The sequence below is a fragment of the Biomphalaria glabrata genome, chromosome 16 (assembly GCF_947242115.1).
Source record: "Biomphalaria glabrata chromosome 16, xgBioGlab47.1, whole genome shotgun sequence".
In the NCBI taxonomy this organism is placed as follows: Eukaryota; Metazoa; Mollusca; class Gastropoda; family Planorbidae; genus Biomphalaria; species Biomphalaria glabrata.
In genome coordinates, this window is record NC_074726.1 from 369,874 (window position 1) to 381,016 (window position 11,143).

Here is an 11,143-nt window from a genome sequence, read left to right on the forward strand (position 1 = left end):
GATTAATTTGTAAAGCTTTGATTTTTTTTCAGACATACTATTTTTAAGATATTAGCTATAGATATTACATTCTAATACAAGATTTTAAAGCTTTTGGTAATCTCAGGGCTGCATGTAAAACATTTCTGTTACCTCAAGGGTCACACAAAATGGTCTTTCTTTTTGCACAGCATGGAGGGATAGATAGGGTACTTGGGGCACTATAAGGTGTTGTCATTACAGATTTTACAATGAATACATTTCATTTAAAAATATTTTTAATGCACATTTCACCAGTCATCTTTTAAGAAGAGGTCTTTGTTGCATGAAGCAATATGTATTTTCTAATGATGTCAAAAAAATTGATTTAGCCATCAAATGGAATTTAATAATATTAGGAAGATGAAAAAGTTCAATGTCAAAAAATGTCTGACCTGTTTTTTTCACCATTTCTGAAATTATGTCCCGTGCATGAACATTGATTGTAATAAGAGCGCAGAGTGTAGCTCGTGCCAGTTTAGGAAGTTCTCCTCTCACTGCCCCAGCTAGAAGATTTAACTCCTGTTGATAGAAAGTGATTTTGAAAGTACTGATATATTTTAAGTGCTGATACATAATGGTAGAAAAGATAAGTTTTGTGAAATATAAAATCAAATAAAAATTTTTACTGTAAAGCTTCTTTGTTCGAAGTCCCTCATTCCCCTGATAACTGTTCGAGAGTCTCTAAGAATAGCTGTGACATCACGGGTCCACATCATTTGACATATTGTTAGAACAACCTAAGAACAGAATTGATGTTGAAGAACAATGATAAAAATGGTTAGCTCTATCATATACAAAAGTCTGAGATCAATATGTGTCTGAACTCCAACATAGCAGCAAATGAATTCATTAAGTTTTTCCAAAGCGTAGGACAAATACAAATTAATGAAAGTAGAAATAAAGATGTAAACTCAGAAATCCAAGATAAAATTAAAGAAAACAATCCAGCTTACTCCTTGGGAATGACCACTAATCTTAAAATGAAGGAACTAGATGAATCCCTAAAAGTCCTCAAACCAAAACAAGCCCCGGGTCCAGACAAATTATCAAATGACATGCTTCTTCACTTGGGTCCTCAAGCCAAAAGAAAACTGCTACAAATATTCAATGCTAGCTGGAAATCTGGCAGAATTCCAAACATCTGGAAAAAAGCCATTATGATCCCTATAATAAAGCACGGCAAACCAAGAAATAAACTGGATAGCTACCGTCCCATCATCCTCACTAGCTGTACTTGCAAACTGATGGAAAGAGTGATAAATAGAAGGCTGACATGGATCCTTGAGTCAAATAACCTACTCACTGAAGCCCAGGCTGGCTTTAGAAAAGGCAGATCAACAGAAGATCAAATTGCCTTCATCACACAAGAAATAGAAGACGGCTTTTAAGAAAAGAAACCAACAACAATTGTGTGGGTTGACTTAGAAAAAGCATTTGACAAAGTCTGGGAACAAGGTCTCTTGCTCAAGCTAATCCAGCATCACATATCCCACAGAATGTACAACTGGATAAAGGAATACCTAAATAACAGAAAAGCCTTAGTTTGCATGCAAGGACAAAGAAGCCACACAGTGGGTATAAAAAATGGCATCCCCCAAGGAGGAGTCCTATCCCCAACAATTTTTCTAATATTCATAAACGATCTAAATCAAAACCTACCCAAAAAAGTTAAAAGCAGCATGTATGCAGATGACCTTGCCTTAATTAGCACAGAAGAATATGTAGGAACATCGAAATTTCGATTACAAGATGCTCTTGATAAACTCAATAATTGGTCCAAAGACTGGGGCATGTCCATTAACACAAAAAAGACAACATATACCATATTCTCACTGTCAACAAAACAACAAACAATAAAATTAACATTAGATAAGGAAGCTTTAGAAAAAAATGACAGCCCTACTTATCTTGGAGTCACCTATGACCCGAGACTAACCTGGAAAAACCAAATAGATAAAACACAGAGTAAAGGCATCCAGAGACTATCCCTCTTGAAAAAATTAGCTGGCACAGATTGGGGAGCTAATCACAACATCCTGAAAAAGACCTATACCAGTTATGTAAGACCTGTACTAGAATATGGTGCCACAGCATGGGGCTCAGCAGCCCAAACCAACCTAAGAAAAATAGACAAGGTTCAAAATATTGGTTTAAGGATAATGACAGGAGCAATCAAAACAACACTCATTAGAACTATGGAGGAAACCGCTGCCCTGATCTCTCTGGATGAAAGAAGAGAAATAAAAATCCTTTCCCAATTCACTAAATTGGAAACCTTTGAAAGGCACCCACTTAGAACAAAAATCCACAAAACTGGCACAAAAAACATCTCAAAAGGACCAATTTCATACAGGAATCTCTAAACCTAAAAAAGAAACACCAACTTGAAAAAATTACTCTGGAATCCTCGATACACTATAACGAATTTCCACCCTGGGACGAAAGCCCTATTCCTACTATAAGGGACCATATTGAAAACATAAAAAGAAAATCTGATTACAGACCAACAGAGCTCAAGGAAATAGTGAACTGTTTTCTACATACCAATTACCCTAGCAATCAGTGGATCAGAGTTTACACGGATGGCTCATCCCATAAAGCCACCACAAATGGAGGAGCTGGAATACTTATCGAATGGCCAGATGGAGGAAAACTAGAAAAATCCATTGCAACTGGAGAGCTCTCTGACAGTCACAGAGCAGAAAGGGAAGCACTAGCACTAGCTGCTACCATGCTAGCAAATCATCCAAGTTCCCCTCACAGTCAGATTGTCTTGCTAACCGATGCAAAAACAACCCTCCAAAGCTTGCAAAACTCTGATTCCTCTTTTATTAAAAACCTCAGAACAGCACTTACAAAGCTCAACAACAAGAGCAAAAAAACTGTTATTCAATGGATATTAGCCCATATACTTACTTAGGTCCTCCCGCGCCGTTCGGCGCATTGGGCGGCAAGCTGTCTCCATAATGATCTGTCACTGGCAATGTCTGAAGCCTCTTCCCATCTGGTGTCCACTGTTCTGAGGTCCTCCATGAAGGTGTGTCGCCAGGTAATACGAGGACGTCCCTGTTTGCGCTTTCCTCGTTTTGGCTTCCATGTTATCGCAACTCTTGGTGTGCGTAATTCATTTTGACGTAGAACATGTCCCGCAAACCTCATGCGACGCTCAGTCACAACCTCACTAAGTGTTCGACTCCCAGTTCGGCAAAGGATTTCCTTGTTTGAGATCCGGTCTGTGTAACTGACTCCCAGAATCCGTCTCAGCCATCTCTGTTGAGCCACATTTAGTCTTTTCTCAATTTTGACAGATGACTTCCATGTCTCACATGCATATGTAGCAGTTGGAATGACGATTGTGTTGAGAAGGTGTATTTTTGTCTCGAGTCCAATGGCTTGGCTAGTCCAAATAGGCTGCAGCCTTTGGAAAATGCTCCCTGCCTTTCCTATTCGGCACGCTACATCATGGTAAGCATCTCCATCATTTGTTATGATGCTGCCAAGGTACGTGAACTTGTCCAGCTCTTCAAGCTTTGACTCGCCAAGTCTGACGGGGACACCCTTTGCCTTATATCCCACTCGCATAATTTTAGTCTTATCCAAGTTTATGCGGAGGCCAATTTTGGGTGCCTCTCTGTCTAGGCTCTCCGTCATTTCTTGAATGCATTTATTTGTAGCCCCGAGTAGTGCAACATCATCAGCAAAGTCCAAGTCCGTCAATTGGAGTTGTTCATGCCATGGAATACCAAAGGCAGTCTGGTTCATTGCTCTCCTCATTATGTAGTCGATGGCTAGGAGGAAAAGGAAGGGAGATAAGATGCACCCCTGTCTAACACCTGTCTCGATTGTAAAAAACTCTGTTGTTCCCTCTTCTGTTTTAATGCAGCAACTAGACTGACTGTAAAGGTGTCGTAGGATCTGGACGAATTTTTCTGGTATACCGTATTCTCTAACTATTTTCCATAGTGATTCTCGGTGGACACTATCAAACGCTTTTTTGAAGTCCACGAAACTGATCGTTAGCCGTTGTTGGTACTCAAGACTTTGTTCTATGATATTTCGTAAAACGAAAATCTGCTCTGTACATGATCTGCCTCTTCGGAAACCTGCTTGTTCTTCTCTGAGCCTTTCATCTACAGACTGTTGAAGCCGTCTCAACAAAACAGTGCTGAAAACTTTGCCTGGGACAGAGAGGAGAGTAATGCCCCTCCAGTTGTTACAGTCTGCCAAGTTGCCCTTTTTTGGAAGCTTTACAATCACTCCCTTTTGCCAGTCCTCTGGGACTTTTGAAGTTCGCCAACAGAGATTTAAAAGATCAGTCATTCTGTTAACAATGCACTGTCCCCCATATTTTAGCATTTCTGCTGATATCATGTCTAGTCCTGGTGCTTTGTTATTCTTTAGCACTGCAATGGCCATGGTAACCTCCTCAGCAGTTATTGGGTCTGTCTTGACCTTGAGATCATTGTCTGGAGAGGGGTCCTTGAATATGTAAGTTAGGTCTGGCGACAGTTGGTTAAGGGTCTCTTTAAAGTGCTCTACCCATCTTGCATCCTGTTCTTCTTTCGTTAACAAAGTTTTGCCTTGCTTGTCTTTTATTGGTGCCCCATGTCCACTCTTTGCTCCAGTGAGATCTCGGACAATACGATGGAGGGTTTTTGTGTCATTTCTGCTTGCAGCTGCTTGTGCCTCTTGTCCCTTCTGCTCAATCCAGTCCCGTTTATCTTGCCGACAGCTTCTCTTTACTTTCAGATCTGCTTCCCTATAGGCTTCTTCCGCTAGGCTGCGATCCTGTGTTTCATTTTTCTGATCTCGTCTACGTTTGGCCTCTTTCCTCTCATCTAATGTAATGTAATGGGACCATATGGCTCTGCAGAAAACATCAGTGATAATGGCGAGCGTTTGATTTCTCTCTGCGCATCCAACAGCCTTTCAATTGGAAACACATATTTTAAGCACAAACAAATACACAAAAAAACATGGCGATCACCAAATGGAGAAACCTTCAACGAGATAGATTACATTTGCATCTCCAAACGATGGAGGTCATCTCTGTTAGACGTGCGGACCCGCAGAGGAGCTGATATCGGCTCAGACCACTACCTTGTCAGTGGCAAATGTAAGCTCCGATTGAAACGCCAACCAAAACGAGCCACACGACCCCGCCCATTTAATGTAGAGAAGCTTAAAGACGGCAATACTGCAGCACAGTTCCAATTGAAACTAACGAACCGCTTTGAGGCTCTTGCAGATATATTGACCCTTGAAGAAGAGTGGGCCAACTTCAAATATACCACTATTGGGTGCGCAGAAGAAGTTATCGGAAGGAGGCGAGGTTCATACAAGGAACGGTGGATACAAGACAGAACATGGAAATTGATAGCCCATATACAACTAGAAGAAAATGAGAAGGCTGACACACTCGCCAAGAGTGGGAGAACTAACTCTCAAATAAACTCTGCACTCTATCCAGAAGAAATGAAGAAATTAATTGTAAACAAAATAAATGAGAAATGGACGAGCTCTCATCCAAATCACAAGAAAGATGAAGCTTACTATAAGCTATCCCGAAAAAACCAACGTCTAATCTTTCTCAGGACCGGACACAACAGAATGCGACAACACATGCACCGGAAGCTCAAAATTGGAGCCAGTGAAATCTGCCCATGTGGAGTATCACCAGAGAATGCCGACCACGTCCTCCAAAACTGCTCTCTTTACCAAGAGGCCCATATAAGACATTGGCCCCAAATCACCCCAATAGAAAGAAAACTATATGGAGAGCTCCCTGATTTGGAAACCACCGCGCAGTTCATCTCATGTATTGGTCTAGTCATATGAACACTCCAACATAACAATGAGAACGATGAAGAAGAAGAAGAAGAATTAGTTATTAAGAGTTACGAGCAAAGTAATCCCTCTTACAAAAAAGGAGGGATTGTCTTTTTTTTTACAACTTTTTTTTATGTTACTTGCATACTTAGAATGAGAACAATACACTGACCTAGACAAGAATAGTGAAAGAAAGAGGGACAGAAGGAAAAAACAAGAGAGACATAGAGAGAGGACAATGGAAAATTCAAGCTAAACTAAGCAACAAGACCTAAAAGACAGTGGTCTATGTCTAGCAGAATAGAACAAACTAAATGTTGATGACTAGCGTACTGATTAACTATTGATAAAGATTTCATCTCATATTATACTGACTACATGTTTGTGTAAACTCTTAAAAATTTCAATACCTCAAACTAGCTAGATCTAACATGGACTCATTACTTTTTTTTTAATTTAAATACACAAAACTTTATTCTTGGCTAGTGGTCTATGTTCTCCTATAAGGTTGTTAAAGTTTGACATTTAATGCTGAGGTTGACTGAAAGAAAAACCAAAGTCTTTGAGAGAATAGAACAGAAAAATGCAGGGTATCAAATACCAGGAAAAGAAGACTGGCTGGCAAAAAGGAGGAGCTCCTCAATACTGTGAAGAGATGAAAGCTGATGAACTGGTTTGGTCATATTGTAAGACATGACTCATTGCCTAAAATCATTCTTCAAGGTACAGTGGAGGGAACATGAGGAAAGGGTCAATCTGGCTGGATAACATAAAATAATAGATCTTAATATCCTGCTAAGAACACCTGCTGATGAGGTAAAGTGGAAGCATTTGGTTATGTGAGCTGTCAAAGTACCCCTAGACCAAAAGTCAAGGGACAAATGAAACGAAGTGATAGGGAAAAATGAATGACTAGATTAAAGCACAAATAGAACAAATAAACAACTAGATTAACACATTAATAGTAACTACCAATACGTCTATAAATAACAAGAAACAGGATCAGTTACTGATAATACTTTAGATACTGTACCTCCAAATACTTCCAGTCATGTAACAGACCAATGGGAAATGAGCTAATGTATCCAGGAACAAAGCCTCAGGCCTGAAACATTTAAAAAAAAACAAAAGGCTATTATTAAAATATTCACTTTATTAAAAAAATGCTAAAAAAATTTTGATAGACAATACTAATTCAAGATATTTCTTTATAAACCCATACTAGTAAAAACAACTAAAAATGAAAAGATGTGACACGAAAAAAAACTACTATATTTTGTGCAGAAAACTACGCCATAGGACGATCCCAAGCCCAGCTGAGAAAGGAGGAAGTTTGGGCATAGGGAAAAACCTTTAGCTTCAGTAATAACAAATGGCAAATAAACAGAGGACACAGACCTGGAAGAAGATGGACCTCCAGCTTGAAGGTTTAAGATGGGCAAGACATGGGAGGGGGAGTCAGTGGCTGAATAGTTAAGTGCTTAGCTTCAAAACCTGGGGATTTTTAGGGCACCCCAGAGTCCACCCAACTCTAATGGGTACCTGAATTTAGTTGGGGAAAGTAAAGGTGGTTGGTAATTGTGCTGGCCACATGACACCTTTCTTATTAATTGTTGGCCAAAGAAACAGATGACCTTAACATCATATGCATCAAGGTCTGAAATGGGAACTTTACCTATTTTTTTTAAGACATGAGAGCAGTTGGAGAGACTCGCCCAGAACTGAGACTCCTAAAGGAAGATGGTTGGTAGCCTATGCCACAGACAAGACAACAGGCAGAGATGAGATGATGAGACCTAGGAATTTTTTTTATTTCATTGCCTATACTTATAAAAATATTTTATTATACTTACTGGTCTTCAAGTAACACAACTATTGGACTGAAAGCATATGGGTCAATGGAAGAAAATCACAAGGGAATGATAAAGTTGAATATTCCTCCTGAAGCATGCTCTGCCAAGAGTTTAACTAACTGGTTAAATCACCTGGTGGCATTCTTGTAAGCACAATGTGGAAAGACCTGACAAATGAAACACAATGATTGGATAACAAAAGTACATTATAACATTGATGTGTAAGTTGTTCAGAAACTGAACTTTATATGTAGTGTAGACCAAAGTTACTGCCCTTTGATAAGTTTAATTTTTTTTCAATCAAGAATTCAACATTGTTATCCAAAAACATCACAGAGATAGATGAACCAGTATTTCTTCTTCTTCTAGCCAGCTTTAGTGCTGCTGAGCTGTGAGCTCTTTTGCAGACTGTGCCAAGGAAAAAAAAGTGTGCTGTTTTCTTCAGTTGTTCAGCACTGCCGTACATGGTGTTGGTTTTATTGGGCTGTAGTGGAAGTAGGGTCTGCCTAAGGTGGATTAGGGAGGGGCATTCAAAGAGGATATGGTTTACGGTTTCAAAGGGGTGGGCGCAATGTCTGCAAAGGGGTAGTTGTGTGGAGTTCATTTTGATCAGGTGGTAATGTAATAGTGGTGTGTGTCCTGTTCTTAGTTGGAAGATTGTAGATTGTTCTTTGCGGGGGAGGAAGTTAATACTGTCCAGTTTGTTAGGAGTAGTCATTTCTCTGTACATGGCTCTGCCTGTGTTTCCTGATGCCCATTGGTTGAGCCACTCCTCTTTGTGATTGTTGACTAACATTGACCTTAGGGTGAGGTAGTTAACAGGTCTATCTGGTTGTTCCATAGATGAACCTGCCTTTGATAGCTTATCTGCCTTTTCATTTCCCATGATGTCAATGTGTCCAGGGATCCACTGTAGCGTAATATTGATATTTAATTTTGATATCATCTGGTGGATTATCACAATGAGTGTTGTCAATTCTCTTGGGCTGTTTGAGGTGCTGCTGTTAAGTGCTTGCAGAGTAGATTGGGAGTCTGTAAAGACAACAATATCTGATGGTGGTTGCACTCCTTCATATAATTTGTTTTCCCCTGTCTGGAGTGCTATGGTAATTGCCTCAATTTCGGCTTGGAAGTTTGAGCAGTAATCACCACAGGGTGCGCTTATCTCAAAGTGTTTATTTTTAGGGAAGACCAGGAAGGCACCAAAACCAGCATTGATGGTAGCTTTGAAAGCCGATCCGTCTGTATAAATATGGATAGCTGTTTTTTGATAGCTTTCGATAGTTTCAAGCGTGCCTACTTTGAGCTCCAGTGGATTTGATTCTTTTGTTAAGGTGTTATTTAGTAAATGTGTTTTGATGGTTGGTTGTTTGTAGTTTAGTCCGGGTGTAATGTTTGAAAACCTGGTAATTTTTTCTCTTTTATTGGGTAGGTGGTGTTTTAGGGCTAGTTCGTCAGTAAGTTGGATCAGAGTCCTTTGCTTTTTTTGGTTGTTTTTCCTATTTCTCTGTGTTCGTAATTTATTAGGATGATCGTCCTCCAACCTTCTGTATCTCTCAATAGCTTCTAATGCTGCTCTGTTGCGCCTTAACTTAAGAGGTTCAATATTGGAGTCTATTTCACAGGCTGCTGTGGGAGTAGTTCTCATACCTCCACTAATTAGCCGCAAGGCTTGGTTTTGGATTGTATCTAATGATGATTGATAGGTTTTGTTGGCAGCTACTTGTATGGAGAGACAGTTATCCATTACAGATCTGACATATCCAGTGTATAACTGTCTTAAGGTTTTCTTTTCAGCTCCCCAGGATATTCCTGCTAGGTGTTTTATTATGTTTAATCTTTGTGATGCCTTTTCTTTTAAATCTGCCATAAAGTGTTTTAGAGACAGTCTTTGGTCTAGTTTTACACCAAGATATGTTGGATTTTCTTCTTTATTTATTGGCTGAGAGTCTATTTTTAGGATGTAGTTTCTTTTTGCTGTTTTGTTGCTGTGGCTAAAGATTGAATAAACTGACTTTTCTTTTCAGTATTTCCATTTTCCATAATTTTGAATATGTGGAGATAGTTTGGATCTAGTCAGCACTGGATGTTTCTCTGTAGTCCAAATTAAAAGGTCATCTGCATAAGTGCCTTATTGACCGAAATGAAGTCCGGGAGGTCATTCATGAAGATTAGAAAGAGAGTGCAGCTAAGGGCTGAACCTTGTGGTAGTACTTCTTCCAAACTTTTTTTACTAGAGATGGCACCTTCGAGTCGGGTTTGAATGGTTCTGTTTTTTAAGAATGCCCTGATCCAGCTGTACATTTTTCCATGGATGCCCATTTTTTTCATCTTCAAAAATAGACCTTTTCTCCACACTTTATCATAGGCTTGCTGCAAATCTATAAATACTGCTGTAGTGTGCTTGTTTTCATGAAACCCTTCCACTGTGTCCTGGATAAAATGAAAGAGGTGGTCTTCTGTTCTACTTGCTTTCCTGAAGCCAGCTTGTGCATTGTGGAGTGAGCAAGTACTTTCTAGCCACCAATAAAGTCGGTTATTGATAATTTTTTCTGCCATTTTGCCAATGTTGGATGTTAGAGATATTGGTCTATAACTTTTTGAGTCTCCAGGTGGTTTATTTTTCTTTAAAATGGGTATTATGTTTGCGGTTCTCCATTCCTGTGGTATGTCTCCAGTTTTCCATGTATGGTTGATAAAGTTAAGCATACAGTTTTGTGCCTGTGGTCCTAGTCCCCGAATCATTTCATTTGTTATTTTATCGGGTCCAGGGGATTTTCTTGACTTGAGGCTTTTTAGGGCAGTATTGAGCTCATGTAGAGTGAAGGGAGTGTCAAAGATCTGACAGTTGACTGTTGGAGCTTTTTCTTCTTTCTTTAAGATATTACTGAAGGCCTGGTCCAGTTGTTTTCTTGGCTTTGACTTGTTAATGCTGGCAAAATATTTATTGAAGGTTTCAGCCTTTTTAAGGTTTTCTGTTATTATGTCGTCAGTGCCTTTTATAGGTTGGGGGTTTGTTATTTGTATGAACCAGTATATGACACATTGTTAGCAGGAAAAACATGTTTTGTTATTTTACAGTATTTTTTTAGACCTACTATTATTTGACATATTATTTATATTTGCATTCTTACTGTACTATCTTATGCCCTACAAATCCAGAATTTCTCTATCTTTATTAGACAGAGTATGTTGGAGTATGCATTCTAATACATCCTAATTATCTTGGCCATAAAGTATGTTGTGAGAGACATAAGGTTATATTATAAGTGTGCTTAGAAAAATTGAAGCTTTCGTCAGAGTATTCATTTTATATGACAGGGTTGTTAGCCCTGCGCACAACCGTCTGGGGGAGTGAGCCTTTTGCCTCTATCAATAGCTGCCTTTTATTTTTGTGTAAGCTGCTCTAACCCTTTGTAGATCCCTCCACATCCTGCAAG

At 39.3% G+C, this 11,143-nt stretch overlaps 1 pseudogene; it reads right to left on the reverse strand.

Annotated features, from left to right (window-relative positions):
- LOC129923406 (dynein axonemal heavy chain 6-like) overlaps nucleotides 1-734 on the reverse strand; it is a 79,254-nt pseudogene extending 78,520 nt beyond the window's left edge.
- Between the last annotated feature and the right edge of the window lie 10,409 nt (nucleotides 735-11,143).